The sequence below is a fragment of the Periophthalmus magnuspinnatus genome, chromosome 9, assembly GCF_009829125.3.
Source record: "Periophthalmus magnuspinnatus isolate fPerMag1 chromosome 9, fPerMag1.2.pri, whole genome shotgun sequence".
In the NCBI taxonomy this organism is placed as follows: Eukaryota; Metazoa; Chordata; class Actinopteri; order Gobiiformes; family Gobiidae; genus Periophthalmus; species Periophthalmus magnuspinnatus.
In genome coordinates this window covers 34,576,842-34,589,578 of record NC_047134.1, presented here as the reverse complement: position 1 = coordinate 34,589,578, position 12,737 = coordinate 34,576,842, and the positions used below count along the sequence as shown (strand labels likewise).

The 12,737-nt window shown below is 40.3% G+C and overlaps 1 pseudogene; it reads right to left on the bottom strand.

The window, feature by feature from the left end:
* Positions 1-1,564: 1,564 nt before the first annotated feature.
* Positions 1,565-3,067, bottom strand: LOC117376229 (uncharacterized; annotated as a pseudogene).
* Positions 3,068-12,737: the final 9,670 nt, after the last annotated feature.

Below are 12,737 nucleotides of genomic sequence, written 5' to 3'. Positions count from 1 at the left end.
CTGCTCTGTCTGAAGCTCTGTTACCCAAATGAGACTGTAATCTGATCTTTAATTTAACGCTGAGCAGATTTAGTTGGAAGTACAACAGGTGAGATGGTTTGTGCTGTTACACACATTAAATTACAGTCACAGGCTCCTGGAAATGTGCTGTTTAAATCCATTTTGTATTTTATTTAATATTATAAAGAGGTTTTGTTCTGTGTTGACAATGTAAACAATAAGTCTATTTTGACTAAGAATGTTTTTAAAAATATAAATGATGTAGCATGTTCTATTTGTCTGAAAAGTCCCAGTGGTGGACAGAAGTAGAAAAGTGAAAGCGCTTAAGCACATTTTTGAGGTATTTATACTCATACACATTTTACAGTGGGTACTTTTTACTTCACTGTCTGTACTTTCTGCTCCACTACATTTCTGAGGAGTAGCAGTATTTTTTTTGCATAGTTTGAACTGACTGAGGTTATTTTTCTAACACGTTCATTGACATCCTGCTGAAGGTTTTGAGTTCAGGCCCTGGCTTGAACAAAACAAAAGCAAAATAAAAATATATAAATACAAATTATTAGGAAACTGAAGAAGATACAAAAAAAATCTGTACTAAATTCATTTAAAAATCCCCATGAATAGAATCTGTGTGAAATACCACTCTCTAGAAAGTACATGCCACAGAAAAACACTTAAGCGTATTATGGACACTCTCAATTTATCTCAACTCACTGAGCAACAAGAATCACAAAACATTCAAAAAACTAAATAAATTTACTCTTTACTAACAAGCCTGAACAGATAATCAAGTTGTATAACTTTCTGTCTGGTATTTCAGACCACAATTTTATATTATTTTCTATTAAACTCACCAGGTCAAGGATCAATAATGATTTTACTAGTCCATCCAGTAACAGATCTTTTATACCAGGAATCAAAAACAAAATGTAACCAAAGCTTTACCATCAGTAAACTGTGAATCATACCTGTCCAGAGATGATCCTCAACTTTGTAGCAGTCGACTCAACAAAACTGGTAAAGATGTGATATCAACCTCCTCCACTAGAGGGAAGCATAAATTAAAAACAAAATGTAATTTCCCATTGCTGAACAAAGAATGTAGGAATCTGATGAAAACTAGTGACCAGTTAATGAAACAATTTCTGAAAACAGGTTTAATTATAGACAGAGATTTACTCAAACAGTGAGGCAAAAAAGTGTTTATTCAACCACGAACTGTTTCTCCCACTTAAAAAAATCTAGAAAATCACATTGTCTGATTTTTAAAGAATTTATTTGCAAATTATGTTGTAAAATAAGTATTTTGTCAATAACAAAAGTTAATTTCAATACTTTATTATTCCCTTTGTTGGCAATGACAGAAGTCAAATGTTTTTTTGTAAGTCTCCACAAGGTTTTCACACATTCCTCCTGCAGATCTCCTCTAGAGCAGTGATGTTTTTCATTGCCTGGTGGTGTGTTTGGGATCATTGTCACGTTAAAAGACTCTTTGGATGCAACTCAGCATCTTTCTCCTCCAAACACCTCTCCTTCTACGTTCAGATTCCCTGTTGTCCTGTTTTTTAGCTCTTAGATCTACTGAAGGCCCATTTTGGACGTCCACGAGCAGAGAGTTTTCTCCACATGCTGCTCCTCCTTCACTTTTCCCTCTGTGTTTGTGGGCACCACTTGATCTCTGTGGTGTAGTGTCGCGATCACTCTGAGTTTGTGCTGCAGTGGATGGTGTGAGTCAAACAGCAGGTATTGGTCTGTATGTGTAGATTTCCTGTAAACTTCTACCTGGAGTCTTGGTCCTCTCCTATTGTTACTGCACAATCTAAAAAGGCCAGTTTGTTCTCCTTGGCTTCTTCCCATGTGAACTTGATGTTAGGATCCACAGCATTAATATGTGCAGTAAAAGGCTCCAGATCCTGGATTTTGATTTTCCAGTTGTCATCCACATATCGAAACCAATGTGTGGGAGGAGTACCTGGAAATGAGGCCAAAGCCTCCTGTTCAAATTGTTCCATGTATAAATTAGCCATGATATGAGAGACCATATGAGAGACAGGTGAGCCCATGGCACAGCCGTGGATTTGCCTGTAGAAGTTTCCTCTAAACTGGAAATATGTGGCATTTAGACAAATTTCCAGCAGTTTGCAGATTTGGTCCTGTGTGAGTTTAGTTCTCTCTTCTAGTTTAGTCTCCTGCAGTAGCCTCCTCTTTGCTGCCTCCTCCGCTACTGATGTGGTTATAAGTGAAAAGAGACGTCACATCAAATGAAACCATGGTCTCATCTGGATCAAACTGAAGATGCTTGATTTTGCTCACAAATTGTGCTGTGTTCTCTGGTGCTCCGTGTTGCCCACCAGAGGAGCCAGGATGGTCTTCAGATGTTTGGCCACATTGTATGTGATAGAATCAACACTACACACAATGGGTCTGAGGGGTACTCCTTCTTTGTGGAACTTAGGGAGGCCATAGATACAGGGAATGGAATCTGGTCTGTAATACAGCTGTCTGTTAATGGCTTCCTCCTTCTCCAGGTTCTCTAAGTAGTCTATGATGTTCTTCTTGTACCCGCTGGTAGGGTCTCGTTTCAGCAGTTCATAGGTGGTGGTGTCACTGAGGAGGCTGTTCACTTTAGCCTCGTAATCAGCTGAGTTCAGGATCACGGTGCATCTCCCTTTGTCAGCTGGCAGAATGTTGATGCTGTGGTTCTTTTCTAGAGCAGTGAGAGCCTTCCTTTCCTCTGATGTTATGTTGGAGGGAGGAGGTTTGGCGCTGCTCAGTGCGGCTGTTACTTTCAGTCTTAGGTCACCAGCTTCTGCCTCTGTGAGCTTCTTGTTTCTAATGGCTGTTTCTGCTGCTCCACTGTGGGGATCTGATTGGAAGTTACAGAGAAGTTCAGTCCTTTGTAAAGTACCTCTCTCTCTGACTGGGTAAGGTCACGGTCTGACAAGTTCTTCACCCAGTATTCTCTGTTCCTAGGATGGCCGAGTCCATCCCTTTTCCTCCTGTCGCTCTGATTCCTTTGTTCTTGTAGTTGCCTAAACTTATGTAACACATATCTACAGTACATGTGCTAAGGTGACTATCATATACTTTAAAGGTTAGGCCAAAATCAGAAGATATAGTTTCGCTCAGGGAGGATTTGAATGACGTGGACCACAGTTTATAAAAGAGTAGCAAAATAGTTCTTTATTGGCCGGAAAACCACTTTGAATACCAACAACTGAATTTGTTCAGCTATGACTAAGTTAATATTTTCTCTATGTATCAAAACCCAGTAAACTCAACCTGGTATTTACCTTTCAACAACCTCAGTTGGAACAACAACATTAATGAATTTACAACTCTCAAAAACTCAAAGTACAAGAAAAAAATAGAAAATATTTCGAAGTGCAAATGAAAAAAAAATGAAAATGTTTCTTCAAAGTACAAAGGAAATAATGGGCCCAAAATAATAAGTGTAAACACAGTCCAATAAAGTCCAAAAAAAAAACAAATCAAGTGTTAATTTCAGTCAGTGTCCAAAATTAGTTTTCTTCTTTATTCATTACTGTCCATCTACCCGGGTAGTGTGATTTTATCTTATCTGTATAATGTATAGATGCGTTTTCTCCCAGATGCACGATGAGCTGCTCCGACGTCACACCCTCCACGCGTGCAAGCCGGTCTCCCGCTCCACGGTCCTCAGACTTGGCTCTGGCTCGCCATCAGAATCGACTCATACTCAAAAAAAACAACCTGCATAAAGCAGCAGTTGTATATCTCTTGTTAATCTCTTTTTTTTTTTTTACATTTATCTAAATTAACTGTACAGTATTTATTCTCATTCTAATCTTAAATCAAATGAACTTGACTATTCACGTTGACAACGTATCATATACGGCTATAAAATGAATGTTTAAACAGCCAACACACATCAAAGTGTGTAATATGAAATGTTTTAACCGTTTTTAACTTTAACCACCGCAGAGTGTACACAACATATGAATTAAACCACATATAAATCATGTTTGAGGATGATTCATTGAATTACCGTTCCTCACAACTCAATTGCACACAACTACACGTGTTTTAGCTCACCGAACCAGCTTGGTTAGCTGTTTAGCATTAGGTTGCATTCACCCATAGTTCAAGGCTAATAGCTTTTAGCTCGATTTAGCACTGATAATCCTTCACACAAAATACGACATTAACCATATTTTCACTCAAACTCACATCTCATATATAGCTCCGGTTGGTTTTAAACATCTTCTCGGAAACATAAGGGAACACACTGAGAATTTATTCATGGAATGAGTTAGCAATTTAGCTGTGGCCGCCAACCGCTAGCATGCTAGGCTAAGCGCTAATGGCTTGCTACTCACCGGAATTTCTCTTTGATAAAAAAAAACACAACAACACGGCAACGTCCGGTCCAAAAACCTCCTCGTGGGTTTGGATAGTTCACCAGATCAATAACTCAAAAGAAAATACAAGTGTCAACCACTTTGTCTGTAGTTTCTTCACATTTGCAAGCTCTCTCCTCGGCTAGTGTGTCTGTTCTCATCGGCATCAGTAAAAACCATGTGGGGGGATCTAGAGGCTACCTGTGTCAGCGGCACTTGAGGATGTAGAATACACACCCTACTGGTGAAATAAAGGCACTACATGTACAAAACTCATTCAGACTGTATAGTTCAACAAGGTTAACTAGAAATATTGGGGATTACACTGTGTGTGTAACTAAAGGGTGTTACACTTACTAATGTGCTGTTCTTTGGTTTCTTCATGTCGTTTCAACTGCCCTATGGCTATGAAACTGTAGATCCTCTGAGCTTCTGGGACGAATGTGGCTATTCTGCTTTTTAAGTTTTCTACTTTAGACTTCAAGTTGTCAATAAGAAAATGCAGACGGCTGATTCTGAGGCTGAGTATTTTCCTAAGGTAACGCTGAGTGAATCTGGCTGCTCTCTGCCCTGGTTCAGGTGTTTCTTCTGTAAAACCTTGGGTATGAGCCGATTCTGTCGACATCTGAGGTTAAAACGTAGCTGATTCTTATTCTCTGCTAATTTCTAGGTAATATTTTCCAGCTCTCTTGCCAGTTTGACGTGGTAGGCCCGTAGACTAAAGACTAAACCAGGACTAAACCAGGACTAAACCAGGACTAAAGCGTGACTGAACCAGGACTAAACCAGGACTAAACCAGGGCTAAACCAGGACTAAACCAGGACTAAACCAGGACTGAACCAGGACTAAACCAGGACTAAACCAGGGCTAAACCAGGACTAAACCAGGGCTAAACCAGGACTAAACCAGGACTAAACCAGGACTAAACCAGGACTAAACCAGGACTAAACCAGGACTGAACCAGGACTAAACCAGGACTAAACCAGGGCTAAACCAGGACTAAACCAGGACTAAACCAGGACTAAACCAGGATTAAACCAGGACTAAACCAGGACTAAACCAGTGTGATGCTCACAATGTGTGGTCACATAGTTTTTATTTAATGTAATTTTGTAAATGAGTACTAGTGGTGGTTTTATGTTGAGAAATGGACAGTTGTAATTCTGATTGTCACCACTTGGTGGCAGCGCAGCGGTTTGTGAGAGCGCGGGCTTCTACTTCCTGTTAGCGGCAGAAGCAGCGAGTCAAGACAACACGACATTAATGTGTCTCACTTTGTTTATTTCAGGTTGGTACAGTTTCACCAAACACGAAAATTGACTCATATGAAGTCCTAATGATATAACTTTTGTTGTAAGGTTTGCTAGTCTAAGCTAGACGTTTACTATTTGATGTATTTTATTTAGATGTGATTAGCTCTTTATGCTAACCCCGCGCTAGCGCTTAGCATAGACCTGCTACTTCTCCGTTGGCTTCACGTGCTGTGATGTAAAATTGTCCTCTGCCACATTTTGATTGTTTATAAGCTCATGTTAATTACAGTTACACGTTGTATATTATTGTAGGTGCAGTTGTCAAGGGTTTAATATAAAAAAGATACTAAAATATAAAGGTGACGTCATGACATTCTGCTGATTTAAGTTTTGTTATGACATAATTGTGAATTGAAAACTAAGACTAAGGAAATTAACACGATCCATTTAAGCAATGTATTTACAGATGTAAATGTAAAATGAGATGTGAAATGTAATTTGAAATTACAATGTGCTTATGTAAAAATAAAGTTAGTGCAGAAGCAGTGAGCCAAGACAGCACGAAATTAATGTGTCCGTCTCACTTTGTTTATTTCAGTAACCAACTCTCCCCTACAAATGATATTTTAAACTAGTAGCGATGGTTGTACCGGCCCAATACCTGCTACACCAGGACTGAACCAGGGCTAAACCGAGACTGAACCAAGACTAAAGCGGGACTGAACATGGACTAAACATGTTGAATCGGTGTTTGAGTTTTGTGCAGTTTAAACCTGGAACATTCTTCCTGAAGATGTGACTCAGGCCTCGACTTTGACAAAGTTTCAATCCAGACTCAAACTGTTCTGTTTATCTGCTGTGACTGACAGGGTTTTATTCTGCCTCTTCTCTTTGAATGTTCCTTTTATGATGATTATTTATGTTTTGATTTGTTGTATTGTGATTTTAATGTCTCTTATTCTGTAAAGCTCTTTGAATTACCTTGTGCATGAATTGTGCTGTACGTCCTTAACCTGTTACTTCTCTGATCATGTCCCAGGTGCATCTGTGGCCTCCTGAAGAAGAAGCTTCAGATCCTGGTCACTCACCAGCTCCACTATGTGAAGGCGGCTGATCAGATCATCATCCTTATAAAGGTTTGATATATAACTGTTACTACACTCTCTACTGTTCTGTGTTTACTGAGGCTGAACAGATGAAACTAAACTCATACACCTGCTCTGTCCGATCAAATGTTTTAAAGCTCCTGTATCACACAAAACTGACTCTTGTAGCTTTAAGTCGTGTTATAATGTCATTAGTGTATCAAAAACAGACCTGGAGTTGTGTTTTGTTTCATTCATTCATATATATGAATGAATGAAAAAAAAATTATATATATATATATATATATATATATATATATATATATTTCATCAGTTCACTGTTTATGTTCTTCTATAACTCACCTAAAAAACAGACTCATAAAAAACACTGAGTCCACTTATGTCCAATGTGTCATTTGGGAGTTTGGCCACTGGAGGGAGCCAAAGGCCCAGTGACCAGGGCAGTGTACTGTGATACTGTAATACTGGGTCATGTTACTTTACTGCACTTATGTGACTGGACTGAGGCGTCTTCGTGCTGGTCCCGTTGGGGCTGGTCCCGTTGGGGCCGGTCCCTGGTTCAGTTGTGCCCAGTTACATCTCATCATGTTAAAACGCTGCTTCATCAGTTTGTTGCTCTGAGGGAAACATGTCTCTCTTTATGTCCTGACCTCACGTCCTGACCTCACGTCCTGACCTCGGGCCTCCTCTAGACATGCTTGTTACATTAACACGCTGCAGCTCAGTTTAGCACCGAGCCTCAGAAAATGAAACACTGAGGGCCTTAGATTATAGAAAAGTGCACAGGCCACACTGTTATTTTAAATTAAATGCACTGTTTTCTGGATGAATTTGGACGTGTCCAGTGGAAACATGAGGCATTTTATCAGAAACAAAAAGAAAAAATAAAAGAAATAAAGATAATAATGTTCCTATAGTTAAAGAGGTGGTGTTTTACTTCTATGGGGTATTAACTGTAACACAAAACATATTTACATCAATATTGTTATAATCACAGAAAATGACATATTAACATGTTTTATATGTCTTTATCTGAGCTCTACAGCACAGAGCTCAAGCCACAAACACAGAGGGAAAAGTGAAGGAGGAGCGACACGTGGAGAAAGCCCTCTCTGCTCATGGACGTCCAAAATGGGCCTTCAATAGATCTAAGAGAGATAAAAAACACAGGACAACAGGGAATCTGAACCTAGAGGGAAAGGCATAACTATCCCTCACACAGCGGGTGTGTCTGAAAAACTTCAGTTTGAGATTCTTGTCTTTTTCAAACCCACAAACACTTTAAGGCAAAAATTGGTTCATGAAAAAGCTGTGAGGCAGTGAGAAACTAAGCACATAAGAGAATGAACCAACACAGAGAGAGAGCAGCTCAGGACCACAGTCTTATGTTCATCTCCATCTCAAACACACTAACTACTCCTTTGAACAGAGTGAGCTTCAGATCTGAGCCAGTCGCAGGTCGTTAAGGGTTGAATAGGGTCGTTTCAGCTGAAACTGGAGACAAAAGCTGTTTACAGTTTCAGTGTCATTAGCTCCTCTCTTCAAACAGATATAAGGCAATGTCCAGGAGTAATCTGACCAGAACTGGAGAAGCAGCCAAACGTCTTCACTCCTACAACGATTTGCCCAGTTCACAGATTTAAACTTTGTCTTTTGCCAACACTGGGAGGGTTGGGGTCATTTATATTTATGAAAAGCCACAGCGTTGAGTCTCTGTCTAACTGTCCTTCACTGTCTGTTCAGGTAACTCTCATATAAACTGTACATAATCCAGTCCCCCCGGTGCTTTAGTCCTGTTCTTGTTTTACGTGGACTGTCTGACGACGTTTTACTCAGACGTGATCACATATTGTACCTCAGACCTTCACCTCCCTCCTGTTTGACACCCGTGGGTCCTCTTCACACTGAACAGCCCGGGCCATCGCTCCAGTGGCCCAGTCCATCTGTGCAGAGCAGGAGGGCCCCACGTCCTACAAGAGATGACCCCACGACGGACACAAAACACGTCTGAGTTAGTTTATTTAAGTCTGTAACGACACACACGTCTGAACTGTGCCACTCAAGTGATTTATGTCAACTTCGCTTTTGTGAGAAGGACAGAAATAAAAGAGAAAACGGTGCAAATTACAATAGTTATCTTAAAATTCACTGCAAATACGTCAGTTGTGTCTGGTCCTTCCTCCTCGTGCAGGGTCCCATCACCTCAGACATAAACCACACATGAGCCATTTGCAGCAGGGACATTCTGACATTTATAAAGGCCGTGGTGATTTGCAGAGCTATTTAACACCGGCTGATTTAAGGTTACAGAGAAGGAGCATACATCTTTTATATGAACTATATTGAGTGGTAATTTTAGCTTCCTTATGGTTTATACATAGTGCATGCTGGGAATGTGAAGAGTTCAGCCCTGACATAAGAGCAGAACACACAAACAGACAAAATAAATGTGTTATTTTGCTGAATCAGAACCGAATCTTTACTTTTTGACTAGTTTAGATACATTTACAGACTTAGATGAACTGTTTTTGTCGTTTTAACACATCGCTCCATATTCCAGGCTCGTTCAGTCGCCATTGACCACGTTATTATCTCCTTTTTTTGCACCTCCGTGTGGCGCCGCCTCAGGAACAGCACATGCAGACACAGAGCGTGCAGAGGAGCGTGGGCTGATGTGAAAACTGTCAGGACGTGATCGTGATTACTTCAGCTGCGCGTTTCAGGAGTTGAACCTGCGTCTGAGCGGCCCACTCTGCAAACACATGTCGTTTTAAAGGCTTTCCCACAGCGCTCTTCATCACATCGCACTGTCTGTACGTGGATCGTTTATGTGTTTTACTAAAATGTCTTTGGGTTTAACTTGATTTTGTTAAACACAGGTGCATTTGTGGCTTTTCTGGCGGTGGTTCTCTCAACTGTTTGCCTCTACTTTGTCTGAAATTTAACTTATTTGACCAATTTACGGAGCAAGAATACATGTTTTTCAACGTATTACTGCAATAAAAACATAAATATCAAAGCATCAAGTCCCGAAATCGTCCCATTTGACCCTGCGATGTTTACGTCCGTGATAAGGTCGATAATAACACAGCGTCTGAGAACTTTCTGCTGTCTGTTGCATCTGAGGTCAGCAGTGCAAAGGTGAAGAGGAAGGGCACAAGGACAGACCCCTGGGGAGCCCCTAATCAGCGGGTCAGAGAGTCAGATACACAGTCCCAGGCTCTCACTCAGACTGTGGACCTCTCAGACATGTCCCACATTAACACATCCATGACGCTGTTATATCACTCTAATGTACTGCACTGATGTAAGGTTAGAAATCTATGTCCTCCAGAGGCAAGAAGGGAGTTTTACATTTACACGCTGCCAGGAAACAGCTCTGGGCTTATCTTTGTGAGTTAAGTAAGTAATTATAAGTACTTATGTGGTTTATTAGATATAAAAGTTCAGTGGACCTATAGTGTTACCAGTGTGGATTATAATAAACTCTGGAGTGGAAACCTGCAGGATCCTGTGAGTGAGAATCATTTATTATTCAAACGGTTGTATTATTTTATCATTTTTGGAGTATCCTCTGCTGCAAACACACTCACTGTATGTTTTGTATCTGTCGTTGCAGAGTTATTTCCCTTGATTTAAATAGACGAGTGGGTGGGCCGGAGCAGAACAGGACTAATCGCACATTTGTATGATTAATCCGACGTTGCATTATTCAAGAAGTGGTCGTGACAGAATTCCTGACAATGCATTTAAAACACTGCTTTTGATGAATACTTGAAAATGCTGCTTGTCTTTCCTCCTCAGAGCCTCACGTGTTGTTGACGTCCGCGGCGTAAAGCCCGGGGACAGCTGGGGATTTTACAGTTCTTCTTCCTGTGGAGTCTTAAAGGATCATATTTACATGAACTCGGGTTTTTTGCGTCGACTGTAGCACTTTTTTAAAACTCCAAAAACATGAGGCATCTCTGTGTCTTTGAACATGCGTCGCTCGGTCCACTCAGGACGGATTCATTTCACTTCAAGCGGGTCAGACTTTAAAAAGGGAAGCAGTGGTATTTTGCTTTTAACTCCCTCGGGTCAGTTTCAAACCTCTTTCTATGTCAGTTTGTTACAGGGCAGGATGTGGACTTCAAAATCAGTGCTTTAACCCTCTGATACATGAATTATGAAAGCCTTGGTCAAGATTTTTTATTCTTCTCAGGACATGAAACAACATGGTGAACTGCCTGTAAAAATGAATTAACTTGTGTTCTATTGTAAATATACAAACACATGTTTCTTTTTATGCTTTGAAAAACATTTCAACATTTTTGGGGGGAATTTCAACACTGTTTAGGTGCAATGTTTAGGCCTGAATAAGAAAAACTATCAAAAACCAAGGAAATTTACTTGCAGTTACACCGACTGACCACTGAATTGATCTCAATGGAGCGTGGCAGCAGAGAGCACTCCAGAGGCTCCACCACATAAACCAATGCATTAAAGAGAAAGTTCTGTTTTAGTAGCTGTCCACTGCAGTGACCGCTGTGCACCAGAGGGTTAAATGTAAAGTGTGACGTGTTCAACAAAAAACACGAGGTTTTCACTGTCGCAGAAGTTTGTAACATTAAATTTAAACTATAAAAACTGATTCAATCATTTATTATCGTGATAAAAAGCCCAGAAAATAACTGCGCATCACTTTTATTGTTACTCATGTGGTTTCAACTACAACTACAACTGCAACTACATCATTACACACAATATATTTAAACAAATCAACAAAAACAGAACAAAAATATGCACTTCTGTATCTGAAATTTAACTCTGAAAAATGTTTTATATTATTGTCTTTGTGCTGCGGTGGAACGTAACAAAGTAAAAGTAGAAAAGTTCTGTGTTTAAGTACAAATGTGTCTGTGTATCTGTACTTTACGTATATTTCAAAGTGGATAGTTTTACTTAACTACGTTTGAGACAAAGTATTTGTATTTGACAGAAAGTATCTGTACTTTCTACTCCACTACATGTTTTTAACGGAGCTGAAAAGTATATATATATATTTTTTATTATTGTTTGAGACCTGTTGAAAAGTCTAAGAGATTTATTTTCAGCACATTTATAATTTGGACAAACAAAATGAAACAAATTTTAAAAAAAAACAAAAAAAAAGATCAGTTCAGTTGTTTCTATTGAATACAATTCAGCTCAAATCTTGATCAAAACCACCACGTTTAAAGTTTTATAAGACTCAACATCTGCACACAAACACACTTTTACTTTACTTTACTTCACCACGCTCTAAATATCCACTCATTAAAGCTACACCAGAGCCTCTTTAAAGCTCCACAGTGTCACTTTCCTGGTGGAGGTCAGTCTTCATGTGGATGTTTTTGCTTTGTCTGTGACGTTCCTCCAGTTTGACGTTACTGTTTTTACTGCTGAACCACACCTCACAAACACACATTCTTCGAGTCCTTCCCGCAGAACTGACCTGTAAATCAGTCTGGAGGCGTCACATGACTTAAATGCCATATTGAGGAACATTTCAGAAGAAGCAATAAACCTCCAAAAGCAGGAAACAGCGCGGCGTTAAAGAATTACACACCGACGTACAGCGAGAGTCTGTTTTCCTTTTAAATATTTCATCGCCAAACATTTAGTCAGCTCCAGCCGCAGCAGCGTCAGCTCCGGCCGCCTCACACATTCCTCCCCACGTGTCGTCGAGGAGTTGACGTGTGAAGGCCTCATTGTTGCACCTGTGTGATTGACGGGGCGAGTCTGGGGGGACAGCTGTCGGAGCCTCGGCGGGTGGCAGACGGTCGGGGGAATGTGAGGCCGAGCGAACGTGAAGGAAACACACATGAGTCATTCTATCTATGCGTTTTATAGGTCACATCCAGAGGTCACCGTGTGCGGCGGACGACTCTGTGCGGCGCAGAAACACTCCAGGAGATTTAGAAAAGTCCCATCAGAAACAGCGCCGACGTGTCTCGTATTAGCGCCCTTAAAAAAG